This window comes from Kryptolebias marmoratus, linkage group LG10, assembly GCF_001649575.2.
Source record: "Kryptolebias marmoratus isolate JLee-2015 linkage group LG10, ASM164957v2, whole genome shotgun sequence".
Taxonomy (NCBI): Eukaryota; Metazoa; Chordata; class Actinopteri; order Cyprinodontiformes; family Rivulidae; genus Kryptolebias; species Kryptolebias marmoratus.
In genome coordinates this window covers 11,159,065-11,170,011 of record NC_051439.1, presented here as the reverse complement: position 1 = coordinate 11,170,011, position 10,947 = coordinate 11,159,065, and positions in this window count along the sequence as shown.

The window sequence follows — 10,947 nt, the reverse complement described above, 5'->3', positions numbered from 1 at the left end:
GTGCCTCTGGGAGTCAGCAAAGCCTGCAAATGTTTCTTAATGAGATATTTCGTGGAGTGGAATTTGAAATGTAACAGTGGATAAATTTCAGTGCAAAGATCAGATACAAAAGAAAGCATCAGACGAAAGCTTAGCTTTAATGGATTTTTGTTCTTTGGGTCTGAGAGAGGCTAAAATTCATGTTAAAAATCATACAGGAGCAGTCAAAACCAGTCCTGTCATTCCAGATTAGCTTAGATGGAAACTTGCTTCAGGTAACATTAGGCTGTCTTGAGCAGAGAAACCAAAAGGTCAGGATGCACTTAACCTCGTGAGATGGGAACTGTCACTTCCTGACTTGTGCAAGGAGTAGGGAGGAGAAGGGGGGGCCTGCAGGAAAACAACTTCAATCGGATAATTAAATTAAGTGGGTGACACTTCTGCAAATAAACAAAATTACAAAATACATAAAATGTTCTCTTAGTGATGCCAAAAGGTAAGAAAGTACTACTTCAGTTTAAACAGCACCTTACTGAGGCAGCGAAAATAATCTAATTCATTGAATGTAACATTATCACTAAAAGAAAATACCAGGATTTATTTTTGAGCTTCTTTTAAAAAAATGTGCTAGTCATAAATGTATATTTATCTAAAGAATAATATAGTTGTTATTTTTATCAAACGGAGTCAGTTGAGAATATAATAATAATAAAAACGCTGTTATCATTCAATTTTACTGCTTTAGTCAAATCAGCTGTTGTCACAATGTTACCACAACCCATTTATAAAGACAGCTTCCATACTCAGCTTTATTTACAATATCTTATCATCAGATTATGTCTAAAAAGGTGTCTAGTATGTCTAAAATTCCCCTTATTTACTTTAACAAAAGAAAGAAAAAAAAACCCACTTTGTAACTGTAGATTACTGCATACACTCAATATATTTCCATTTATCATAAAATTTCAAACGTTTCAAATGTAATTAATTTGAATTTGCTTGTTTTTATCAACACAGTTCTATTAATGGAGCAAATAAATTAAGCTGTATTGCGTCATCAGAGGTGGGGATGTGCACAGCCATAATAAATAGAGAAGCTGCTGTTTATTAAAAATACCATTTTTGATGGTAAAAACAAAACAAATGAAGGAAGAAATGAACAGCTGAGATGCTTTTGTTATAAATGAGGACAACTGATGCAACATATATGAAGATTTTTCCCCTTCTGTTGGCAGGAACATGTGGTACATATCTGCTGTGCCAGAGCTTAGTCACAAAAGTTGTTTTATCTCCAATAATAGTTTGGGAAAGGAGGAAAAAAAGTTGATTTTTTTTTTTGTTTCTAAACTGAACTTTCTTTTGAAATCTGCCTGTTTCCAAACAAACATATAAAAACTGCTGATGCAAACAAAACGGAGTGCCTTCAACCTTTGTGAAAAGTGTTCAGAGGTACCTGTAAACAATATTATGCTAACAGGCTCACAATATGCTGATGTTTAGCAGGTAATTACCTGTTTCGTTGTATTTGGACACGTAATGAGACGGTTTTGCAATTCAAGCAAGTCGTTAGCTGATGGTGTTTTGCATTGAGGACGACGAGTATTCAATCAAAACTGAACTTTAATTTATAGTTGTCGGCTCAAAAACAGCTGGATGTGAGCACAGACCCAAACAGGTAATCAGGTAACCAAAAATGGCTCCAAATGAAACACAATTTCTATCTTACTCTGCTCTTAGTAAGACCTTTCCCATATATATTAGCAAAACATGAGTTTGTTTAGAGTCTAAACATTGTTTTCCCACTTTTATTTTTAATTAGGCATTTGTTTTGACATTGAAACTAACTCATAGCTTTCCTTGAAACAGACATATCTTCATCATGGAAGCGAGATAATCTTTTTTTACTAGGTTACAAAAGGCATAAAATGTGAAAGCCTCTCTGTGAAATATGCTTTTTATAAAGTTGTGTCATTCCTCAAAGTAAAAAGCCTATATTTCAGTTTAATATACTGCAATTTACAAGAATATAATGATTTATGTTTCATCTTTATTTTATGTTTCTAACCACTGCTACGAGTGCCAGCACTCTGTGGGAGATATGGTTTCCCATAACCGTTCTTCATGCTCTTAAATCTGAGAAAAACGGTATCAGCGGGCTGTAAAGTGAAGAAAAGGTTAGGGTTAGAGAAACGATTCAGAACATAAATTATGCAGATTAGAGATAGAGTGCCGTGCACAACCATAGCTGGCATTTTACCATACACATATGGAATCTAATGAGTCTCACTTCAGCACCATCTCCACATGTCTAAATATTCATATTCATATTCTCAAGGAGCTACCTCTGCTGCATCCACAAACATGGCCACAAACATGGGTGATCTGTTAGTTAAAAGACTGCGATTATCCTGATTTCCAGTTACTCTGAAATTCTTCAAACGCAACTAAAGGATGATGAATCTGCAAAATCATCACCAGTCAACACTTTGATGATTATTCTTTCACTCAAAACAGAAAAAATAAAATAAAATTTGTGTGAAGCTGCTGTGAGCCTTTTGCTGACCACAGTGCATTGCAGAATGTGTAATGCATACCACCAAGTATACAGGTTACAGAAACATTATTAACTGGGACATTAACTTTAAAACTCAAGTTTTTTTAGATGTTAAGGCAAAATACTGTGAGAGAGTTACAAAAAAAAGTACTTTTTGCTGACGAAGCTCCAGATTGGACTAAAGGTTAACCACGCAGGAAAAAGGGAGTTAGTGGGAAAAGTGCTGAGCTGCTGCCTGGACGAGAAAATAAAGCACTAAAAATCAAAATAAAAAAAAAGCTGTGGAGCCAAAATCAGTTTGTTTGCGATCCTTTTTATTTAAATGGGGAAATTTTCTGTTTGCTTTTTTCTTCTACCTGTACTATGTCCTGAGTTCTTTACAAAGACACGGTGACATTGCGATGGTAATGCATTTTTTATTAGGATAAGATAAGGGTAAGAGTAAAGAGAATCCAAGAGTAGGAAAGGGACACAACAGCAATAACAAGTCAGCAGATGGATGCATCTTTTCTGAAAAAGTTAAAACTTCAGTAAGAGCGGTTGCATATATTGTTACATTAGAACCAAAGGTAGGTTTTAATCCTATAAACCCTTTAAAAGGAGCCCAGTGGAGGACCTTTACTGTCCCCCTTCCTGCTTTAATATATGAAACAGGAGCTAAACTTCAGGCTCTTCCACAAAACTCATTCTGGTTGTCTCGGTGTGATTACCTAAACCTCCATGTGGGGCAGCAACAGAGTCGTAACAGTCAATAAATGAAACGGGGAACCAGCTTCCCGGCTCCATGATGTGATGTGGTGATGATAGATGGTCTGAGCAAGCAGCTAGCTGCAGCGTTTAGAGCAAGGGTGGCCAATCCTGGTCCTGGAGGGCCACCATCCCAAATGTTTTCCTTGTTCCCCTGCCCCAACACACCTGATTCAGTGGTTAAATTACCTCTTCATGTTCTGCAGAAGCCTGTTAATCACCCATTGATTCAAATCAGGTTTGTTGGAGCAGAGAAACAAGTAAAACATGCAGGATGATGGCCCTCGAGGACCAGGATTGGACACCCCTGGTTCAGAGGGTCTGATGTCCGACAGGCTTTATATGTGTAGCACTCCACTCCATGTCAACACCACTGCGTCTTCTAGTTCCACAATTCATTAATGAATTAGCACATCTTTGCGGGGAGTGGGCAGCTCAATTGGCGATTTATGAACTGTCAGGAGCAGGTTAAAGAGGGCCACATCGCCGAACTGTTTCGTGAAGGAGCCTATAAATCTGTGGGGAGAACCTTTTGTTTTAAAGTACTCTTATCTTCCAGCGTGGCGATAGTAAGCACTTCTGATCAGTCTGGAAATCCCTGCATTTTATGCATCCATATGTAATAAATGAAGCCTGGACTTCTGAGGAAAGGTGGGAACCTTTAGGAGGACCTTTGTTGTCAACAAATAGTCCAGGGAATAAAAGGAAAGCTTTCTGAAACATGCTCCAGAGGCAACGGTTTTGGGTACCTTTGTTGAAAATACACTTTAAGATATTTTCTAAAGCATTTAGATGCACAGACTTGAAGCTCCATTAGATTTTTACTGTGCAGTTTGAGCCTGCAGCCTTTGCATTGTCATGCCACAATAAGCCTGCTCTTGGGATAATTTTGAGATGCGGCACAAGAAAAGGTCAGGATAAGAAAGATGGTTACATGTTCTCCTAATCTTTTGGTCATGAAGGCTTTAGCGATAAGCAAAACCTTGACTGGCGAGTACAGCCTTTTATGAACAAAACAGTCAGTCACTATAAAAGAATATATTAACCTTTTAAATTTCTTTTCCACCCATTACCTGTTCAATCTGTAACGGTAACTGAAAAGAAATGTCCAAAGAAAACTTTTTCCCACTAGGGAAAAAAAACACCAACATGCCTGTCCACAATGTGCACGAACATATATTTAACCACAACACAATCCCTCTGTGCACAGATACAACCAGAGACAGACAGGGGGGGAAAAAAAGAAAGAAAAATGGCTGCCATAACAACTCTGCTACAACGTTCATCATGCTGGGGAGGTTCTGGCAGAGAAAATGTAAGATTTTNGGGGGGGCAGGGAACGTTGGGAGGGAAACACACACAGCCCAGGGGTTGTCTGCTCCAGTCAGTCATCCATCTAGTTTACAGCCAATGAACCACAGTTGAACCCAAATGGAATGACAGCGATCATCTTTATTCAGGGAATATTCCGTTGTTAGAAATACTAAAAGCAAATGTTTAAGTTTTTTTTTTGTTACAGATCAAAAATTAATCCTTCAAATTCTCAATTCTAGCGGAATAAATTGCTATTCGTTCAGGGCTTATAGCTCAGATGTATCCCCCATCCAAACCACCTAGAAGGTTCACACACACACATCTACATATATATAACATGATTAATGAGCTCTTATTACAGCTGTCAATTGGTTAAAATTTTCAGTCACAATTAATGTCTTTTAGTTAAACGCATTTTCATCTAAAATGACTTTTAATGCAAAAATATGAACATGTAAAAACCCTATTGTTCTCTTTAGTTTTGTTGCATTTCTCCCCTATTTCTGAAACTGGACACATTAAAAGCTAGTTTTGACAACACTAACACCTAAAATCTATGAATATAAATATTCAGAAAATCACATAACAGGAAACAACCAGGAGAGTAAGGATTGAAAATTCGAGAGGCAATTTTCTTCTGTGCTGTTTTTCTTCCATTTACATGATAATTATTATTTGCAGAATGAACAATACACGTGTTTTCCCATTTTTGCATAAACAGGTTCTTTGTAACGTCGGCCTGTTGTAATGGCTGCTTGAGTTTCAGTTCACGTCACGAACAGAGAGTAATGTGGGGCTGAAACTGCACAGCTGAGAGGATGATGCAGACACAGTGATCCTCCCACACCGTCCGGTGACAGCCCCAATAAATACTTCATGACTTCTCCTCCTCCAGAAAGCAGGGATACGGCTGATTTTCACTCTACAAACTTTATCCATCCGCCCGACAATCAAATTACTGAATTGCTCTACAGTAATGGCCCTGGTTTTAAATTTGTTTAAGGGGACAACATCAGCAAAAAAAAATAAAAAATTACACTTTACGATTTTATATCTGCCATTTTAAATAAGCCAAAATGCTGCAGTGATAAAAGGTTTTCAGCCCAACTAAACTGTCATTTGAATTCAGTAATTAGCATAATTATCCATTCAAAAAGCTGTTTGTTCACAGGCAGATTAAGAAAAATGAATCATACTATTCCCCTGCTGATGTTTTGTAGTCTTCATCCACAAACACAAAGTATTTGGCAATTTCTGCACTATCGCTCAGTGAACCTAATGTCAAATTTAAATTTCTGTTTCTGCAGGGAGATTTAAATCCACGTCTGGCAAGCGAGCCTCTCCAGACGCCGAGGATGCATTTCTGTTTCTGTGGCGGTCAAGTACATTTATAGGTCAAGTTGGATGATATCAGATCTGAAGCAGAAGCAGTCTTTTATCATTGAGAAAAACCTGGCCTTTATGTCAGCCTCTGTCTCCGTCCGTCTGTTCTCCCAGATTAGCGCATGCAGCTGGCCTGCTTTCCTGACCCGAGTAACTCCACAGCAGAGTGGAAGGGAGTAGAGGCTGAAAGGAAACGCAGTGGACAGTGGGGGGAAATGATAGGATGAAGAAATGTGATTGGACAAAGGGAGAGGAAAGGATGCTTTCAGAGAGTCAGAGGTGCAGAAGCGAAGATTCGGAACAGCAACTGACAGACTAAAGGACAGAGTGGTATTTCATTTTGGGAGCGTGCCTTTCACTAGAAGTTTATCTCGAAAGAAATGAGGTGCCTGAAAGAAAGAAACTCCAGAGAAATGTGACTTTTTAAAGCACCAACCAATTCCCTCACTCATTTAAATCTTTGGCAAATCTATAGGTCTCAAAAACTAAATTAAATCCAGTATTACTTCTTCATACCATGGGACGAGGTTTGGAGATATTTTTGTGTCAATATGTAGTTTCAAACTCTCCTCCTTGACAGATCAGTCTGGATCCCAAATGAAAAATCGGCCCTGAGGTTTTTGAGAGATGCTACAAGCAGAACAGCCAGCTGGCCTTGCTTGAAAATCCCACCAAGGACAGCTTTATTTCAGCATGCCTTTTTAGGAATTTGAAGCTGATAAAAAGCTAATTTATTCCCCTTTTACACTGATATGTTACCTTAAATGGACATTATTAATAGTTGAAACAGAACTCTGCACCAAAACAGCGTGAAAGGCTCGAGGCGACAGAACTTTTTGACTATTGTTGGCACTGATTTATGCATGAAAAAGTTTATTATTTTTACGTTTATTTGTTCATATCATCTGCAAGTTACAGTGATCTTTATTCTTGATAAATGAAAGCAAAAAATAAATAAATAAAACGTATTTTTCATATACTTCTGACAATGTCTTGCTTTCTAAAATGTCTGAGGAGGTTTTGGGATACAGATTTAGTTAATCTTTTAAAATAAATAATAACTTATGGAAGCGGCAAGTGTGTCATTTTTAGTTCAGTTTCGCCCAGGGACTTTGCTGCCTCTTTTGGCCCGACAGTAAGAGCAGAGCAGGCGAAGAAAAAGTGAACTAACCCACCGCTGGGTGAAGCAGAGGGGGCCAGCAGTGTGACTGCTGCTGCCTGGCTGTGATATAATCTAATGGATACTGCACTCCTGGGGCAGCACTTGATTAATCTGCCCCTGGCTGTTGCAGCAAACCTGATTGCCTCTGGCCTCTGCCCCTTTTGCAGAAGAAGCCAGTGTGAGTTAGCCAGCTACACATGAAGAAGCCCAGGAACAGCGAAGCTCTTCTGGGCGCCCTTCTGCAGCCGACGGAGCGGGATGAGGCGAGGGATGCTCAGCTCCAGCAGAGTGGCAACTTTCTTTATTCGAGAAAATTGAAAAAAAAAATTTTTTAAATAAATCTTGTTCCCTTCTGCTTTTCCTTCCTGATGCCATCAAGGCATCGATAGTAGTAGCTACATATAAGAGACAAGCCTTGACTGGAATTCACTTTTTTTCATTAGTTAGAAAGTGAAATCATCTTCTTTCTATTGACTGACATATATAGGAAAATAATCATTTTTGTAAAACTCCAGTTTTAAAAAGCAGATGTCAAGATGTCATTTATTCTCTCAAAGCTAAATGTCTTTTGATGTACAAGTCTGTGAACTTCTCAGGCTGACGGATAAATGGAGTCTGAAAGTAAAACATCTTTGTAAAAGGCAGAAAACAGAAGCCAAGGGTAGAGCTCAGGGAGGAGCCCTCCAACACCCCCGGGGGGGGCGGAAGAGAGGTGGAAGTTGGCCGAGAATCAGGTGGAGATCTGCAGATTCAATAGTGTTGTCACAAAACAGCAAGGCTGTCTGCAGAAAAGAGGCAAAAAAAAAAAAGAGTAGCTATAAGATCACCTTGGAGCAACTGGAAATTTAAGTCCCAGAGGAGGAGGACCCTGAAGCAGGTGGAACGCAATGTTTTCCCCAAGCTTATCAAACAAGGCTTTTCCAGGGGCAAGGTAAGGGCGACAGGAAACGGTGCGAGCACTTAATCACGTTAAACATAAACGTGTCAACATGCAGTGGTGTACATCATGTTGGGTAATATTAGAACATTGTAGCTAGAAGTTTGCTCCTGTCCCAGCTGACCTCCACGAGTCAAACAACTGGACTTTTTTTTTTTTTTTTACCCATTACCAGGAAGAAAGCAAGCTTACGTCCTTCAGGTCTGTTTAATATTGCCAGTGAAACTTATGAAGGATGCCGGATGGATGGACAGACACACGGATGGATGGATAATTGTGTGCATCTCGTTTTTGACAACTTCGCCTATAGATTTGAGTCCATACTTGATTGGTCCTAACCCACACAATACAATAGCAGAAAATTATTTCAGTGTAACGGCTGCTAGACACAACTATTTAATCTGGAGTTCATCAGCTAACAAACCAGACAGTGGAGGGAAAATAGGAACAACAAGACATCCTGGAAGCCAACATACTTTTAGAAATGGCTGGTTTTACTGGATTCACTGCTTCCAACAGGAGTTTATTCTCCAGAGAGATAAATATGCTGATGGCAGTTGTAGAAAATCTTGTATCCATGGCTGAAAATAATCCCATCTGTGTTTCTAAAGCAAATGAATTATTAATTATGAAAGGAGAAGTAAACTTTTCCAGCAAAGCAGCTTTTTGTGTCTGGCCAAAATCAACTGGAAACCCTGAAATAAAAACCAGATCGCCCAGCACCTCAGCTCGCTATGCAGTACAGAAAATAAAACTGGATTTGAGCTTTCTTTTACAACTTCTCTTCTGCAAACCGAGGAGCTGTTTAGCGTTGTGTAAAACAATTCCTAGTAAAGGTCAGCAAAATGGAGCTGAGAGGAGCAGATTGTTGTTTACATTTGGATACTTATGAATCTTTAAGTGGAAAAACTAGTCCATTACTTTGACAAGAGATTATTGCCCCTTTGGGATTACACTGTAGTGATCATTGGTTAAAGCAATGCTGCTCAGTACTGGAGCAGTATGAAACTAATATCCTTTTTAGACTTTTTGAATGCGTTTATTACCTGGTTATTAGGATTTAAAATTATATCCTTCTAAAGAAAGAAGTAGGTTATATGAAACAGACTGCTTTGCACTCACCTCTCGTTTCTAAAAGGGTAAACATACACATGATTGTCAGCTCCTGCGTGGAAAGTAGTGACGCAATCCATATACATTGAGGTGTTATCATTTGTGATCGGGCACCTGCCAGACCACAGTGATTACAGCCAACCAAGCTATTCTTACACCTGAGCTCGCCTTTGTTCTTCTATTCTAACAAGCTGTTCATTTCTACCTCCCATCTCTGTCCCCTGGAAAAATAAACAAGCTCTTGTTGAGCTGCCCCACTCATTAGCCCTCTATTGGCTGCACAGCTTTTAGTCTAAAAACAAGCCGGTGTTTTGCCAACTCGCTTCACTGACTGTGCCACACAGCGCCTGAGTGAAACAGGTTCAGAGTCTGCAGCACAGGTTGGAAAAAAAAGGATGTAAGGTAAAAATGTCATAAAGAGTTGTGCAATGACTATTCAAGAAAAGAGACGTGGACATTTTTATGATTTTATCTTCACGTCAGGAGATTTAAATACATAAAGCAAGCAGACCAAGCAGTTCCTCCCTGTGCTATTGCATTTCTGTGCTGTTGGTGAGACAGGAAATGAAGAGAGCCATATCATACAGTAATAACACTGAGTTGGATGATGGAGTTCTGATCATAGATAGGGTGTGTTGCAAACACAATGATTCAGAAAGCAGAACACTCTCGCAGCCTGATCAATACACACACCAGAGTGCCACATCAACAAACCTACTCTGTTTGCAGCCCACACACGCAGTCGTTGCCCGTGTCAATTTGTACTTTCTTCTCCAATCAGTCATGATGAAACGTGCGTCCTCGCTGCAGGTTGGAAACAGATATGATTCAACGCAGATGAGTTATTATCACTTTCTAGATTTAATAAGAATTCATCTGTTTGTTGGTTTGTTTTGTTTTGTTTTTTTCCCCACACATGAAAGGTCAGAGAGAAAATCAGCTAGAGGAACAATCTTTCTCTCAGTGGTGCTGGATGAAATTTAATTTGCAGTACTGTTTTCATCTCACTTTACTAATAAAGATTAACTGGATACCAGCAGACTGTAAAATTGTTGAATTTATTAAAAAACTCTTGAACACAAAAAAAGTTACATCACGTTCTAACTGTTAAAATACTTTGTCTTCTTTATTTTTAAGTAAATTATAATTAAAACGAATTAATGTTGGATTAAATACAGAAATTATGCAACACTGCCACCCTGTGGCTTTATTTAGCAATTACAACAGCTGAAACATAAAGCAGCCAAAATTGGACACTAAACACAATTTATTATTATTTAATCAAACATATTACTGTTGTGTAATTATTTTAAACTGGTCAGCTATTGTTGGCACGGGATGTAGATATCACAAGTATAAATTTAATTAATTATGTAGGGGGTTAAAAGTTTAATTGTGTCTTTAAAAGTTCATGGAAGTTGGTGATTCCTTCTTGTTGTTGTAATAATCATGCAGGACAAACTGTTTTAAGGACTTTAAAAAAATGCAAATATGAAGCTTTTAGCATAATGGCTTACCTAAAAAAATTAAAGTACTCATTTTATTAGTAAGAATTTTCCTAAGTGAATTCAAGTGTTATTTCTGCTGCATGCATCCCCGAATTGCTAAATAAAACAGGAAAGCTAAACTTTTTTCACAATATTATAAGAGGAAAAATAATTTTAAACAAAACGCAATAGGTGCAATCTAACAAATTATATCCTAAAAGCTTTAAATTCAAGGGAAAGTAATTTGGTCAAGAATTAAAGCTAACTTTAC